The sequence below is a fragment of the Sciurus carolinensis genome, unplaced genomic scaffold (assembly GCF_902686445.1).
Source record: "Sciurus carolinensis unplaced genomic scaffold, mSciCar1.2, whole genome shotgun sequence".
NCBI classification, from domain to species: Eukaryota; Metazoa; Chordata; class Mammalia; order Rodentia; family Sciuridae; genus Sciurus; species Sciurus carolinensis.
In genome coordinates, this window is record NW_025920195.1 from 18,104 (window position 1) to 21,927 (window position 3,824).

The following is a 3,824-nucleotide window of genomic DNA, read 5'->3' on the forward strand; positions in this document are numbered from 1 at the left end:
GAGCAATTTGATTTCATTGTAAGCTTTCATTTGTTTGTAGAAAAGCTTGTGTTTTGGGGATTCCTCAGAGGGAGAAGTTCAGGAAAACAGTTCACCCTTGGGACATTTACATTTAAATTGCTTCACTGGATTCCTGACCTAGAGCCATCAAAACTTATTTGCTTGTGTAATGATAGTTGACCACAGTATCCTTAACATAATCAATCAAAATGACCACTTACTGTCACCCTGGACCCCAATATTTTATGGGACTTATACAACTTCTGTGAGTGAGAAGGCAAGTGGAAAGAGATTTTTTATCTTCCAAATTTTTTCTTTCTTGTGCACTAAACCTTATCTTTGCTCTTCCTGCAAATTTGAACACTTTCTTTTGGCTTATTCTTCCCCACCTAATCCCCTCCACCTCCTCTTCTGCCTTTGACCTGGTGATAAATCACCGCTATACCAGTACCCTGTGACACAGTCCTTTGCAGCCCCTGCTTCTGTATCTCCTTTGACTTCTTCTGTTTCTGCTTCTGCTTCCCTTCACAGCCCACCCAGTCCTCCCACCAGGATGTCAACTCACATGTTCTAGCCCTCTTATGGGAGGTGGCAATGCAGAAGCAGTGTTCAGAGTTTATGTTACCTTCTTACTCTCTGATGTTTCCAAATCACAGAAGAAGCTAGGTTTCTTCACCTCCAACTCTGCAAACATCATTACGGAATTTCAGTATCTTTTCCAGTCTTATGACTTTATCTGCCATGACATTTACAGAATCATGTCCAACACCTTGGCTTCTGAGGAATGCAGGAGAGTCTGGGAACAGGCACACAATTATGCAGATGAGGTTTGCCAATTGGCACCACCTATCCCATTGGGCCTGAAACAGTTTGAGAGAGGGAGACCCAGTGAGACTATAACAAGGGGACAAGGCATCAGCAGCAAGATGATTTTCAAACCTGCATCTTTGCAGGTCTCTGAAAGGCCATCATTAAAACCATTAATTATGATAAACTTCAGGAAGTAATACAAGACAAAACTGCAAACCCATCCCCCTTTCTGAGTCGACTCAGAGAGGCCATGATCAAATACACTAATCAGGAACCTGAAACTCATGATTTGTTATTTTTCTGAAAGTTACTTGGATGTAAAGACCAAATTGAGGTGGTTGGATAGGGGACCCCTTACCCTCCTGGGAAGAGACATCCTAGCCAAATTGACTCTATTTCCTTCTCATATACCATGTGCCTCCACCAAGATTCATCAGTTATTCCTCTCCTCATGACTTTGCATGAATACACAATTCAACTTGAGTCTTCATATTCCCTTCCTCCCTCCCTTGAAGACCCCAAAGTCTGGACACCCACACACTCTCTGTAGCCACATGCTTACCTGCACTCATTTGCTTCAAGGCCCAACATCCTTTCCAGCCCAGTACATTTAATATCCCCTTCCCCATGGGAGCCTCTTGGGACTTCAACCAGTCATCCAGGATTTTAATCAGAAAGGCTTTCTGCACCCCACCAACTCACATAATAACACTCCCATCCTGGTGTTATAAAGCCTAATGTTTTCTACCATTTGGTGCAAGCACTCTGCATCATCAACTCAGCAGTTGTCCCCATGTTCCCCATTGTGCTCAATCCCTACACCTTGCTTTTCTCTATCCCCTCCTCCACCACATACTTCTCTGTACTTCATTTTCACTGTCCCTCTTAGTCCTTACCTGCATGATCTCTTTGCCTTCACCTGGACTGACACTCTCATTCAAGATTTCTCTCAGCTGAACTGAGCATTTCTCCCACAGGATTTTGGGACAGCCCTCACTTCTTTGGTCAAACACTGTCTCATGGTCTTCCCTGTCTCACTTACATTTCCTCCTCCTTCTTACTGTATGTTGATGATCCTCTCTCAAGAACTCCCAAGGGAACACTCTTAAGCTTCTTAATTTTCTGGTTGACAGAGGGAATTTGGTCTCTCCCACAAAGGTACTGCTTTCTCAACCTCAGATTATTTACTTAGGAGTCAGCCTCTCTCCTAGATTTAAGGCCATCACTGTAGAGAGAAAAGCATTGTGGCACAACATGCTCACTTCATCTACCAAGGAAGAAATTATTTCCTCACTAGGGCTAACAGGATATTTACAATACTGGATTCCCAGTTTTTCCATTCTGGAATCCCCCTTTTATGAGGCTTCAAAGGGTACTCCCAGAGAAACTCTCCTCAATGCAGTGGAAGACCCTTTCCAGATCCTAAGGAAAGCCCTTCTTCAAACCCCAGCCCTAACCTCCCTAACATCACCAGACCCTTCTACCTATTTGTCTCTGAGAAAAGTGAGTTTTCTCTTTGGGTCTTAGGGCACATGTTCAGTCCCATATTTGGCCCAGTGGCATACCTATCAAAAAGACAAGACCCCATTGTAAAAGTGTGAGCACCATGTCTTTGGGTATTGGCTGCAACATTTGTCTTAACTCAGGAATCAAAAAAAATCCCTTTGGGGCTCCAACTGATGTGCTCTCACTTCATCATTTGTTCAAGTTTCTTATTTATAAGGGTGTGCAAATTCTACTGCCCTGTCAGGTGTTAGACTTGCAAACTTCTTTTTTTGAGGACTCTTCCATTTATGTTAAGACATGCCATCCTTTAAATCTAGACACCCTCTTACCCCTACCTTTCAAAATACATGCTTCAGGAGCCCATATATGCATTGAGATTCTGATTTCCCACCATAAAGAATGATAAAATTATGGCATTTGCAGGCAAATGGATGAAATTGGAGAATATCATGCTAAGTGAGATAAGCCAATCTCAAAAATCTAAAGGACTTATAATCTCACTGATAAACGGATGATGATATATAATGGGGAGTGGGAGGGTTTAGCGTTTGGGTTAGGGTTAGGTTTAGGGTTAGGGTTAAGGATGATGGCAAGAATGGAGGAAGGAAGGACTGTATAGTGGAAAAAGAGGGGTGGAGGGAAAGGAAAAAATAACAGAATGAATCAAACAACATTACCCTATGTAAATTTATGATTACACAAATGGAATGCCTTGACTCCATGTACAAACAAAGAAACAACATGTATCCCATTAGTTTACAATGGAAAAAAGTTATTTCCCTGCCCCTCCAGTGTTCAGAATATGACCTTACACAAACCTACATTCATATGGTTCACTGATGTGAACTCTTTTCTCCTTGAAGGGATCTGATGGACTGCATATGCCATTGCCTCCCTCAAAAAGGTTATAGTCAGGATCACTACCTATTCACACCACAAACCAACAGGAAAAATTAATCACCCTTACTTGTGCATTCACCCTAGCAAAAGGAGAATCCTTCACAATCTACACTGAATCCAAATATGTTTTTCACATAATCCTTTTCCATGCCACTATTTGGAAACAGAGAGGCCTTCTTACCACAAAAGGGAACTCCATCACCAACTCTAGCTACAACCTAAACCTCCTCAAGTCTCTTCACCTTTCAGCAGCCGTAGGCCTTGTACATCGCTGTGCCCATCAGACACACCAATCATTCATCTCTTCAGGCAACAATAAGGCAAATAAGAAGGCTGGAAGAGCAACCCTATTATCCACACCAGCCCCCATCATGCCTCCCCATGGTCCCTTGCCTCCAATGCCACCAAACAATGAAATACTGTCCTACCTCCACCATCACTTCCACCCCAAACTTTCTTCACTCTCACAATTTTCTAAACTCATTTGCAGTCATCCTCTTCTGACATCTCATTTCTGAACCAATCCTTCATTCATCAAACCCCCTACTTTTCTGACTCATCAGGCCTGTGATGCCATTCCAGGGTTACACTGGCAAGTTGATTTCACT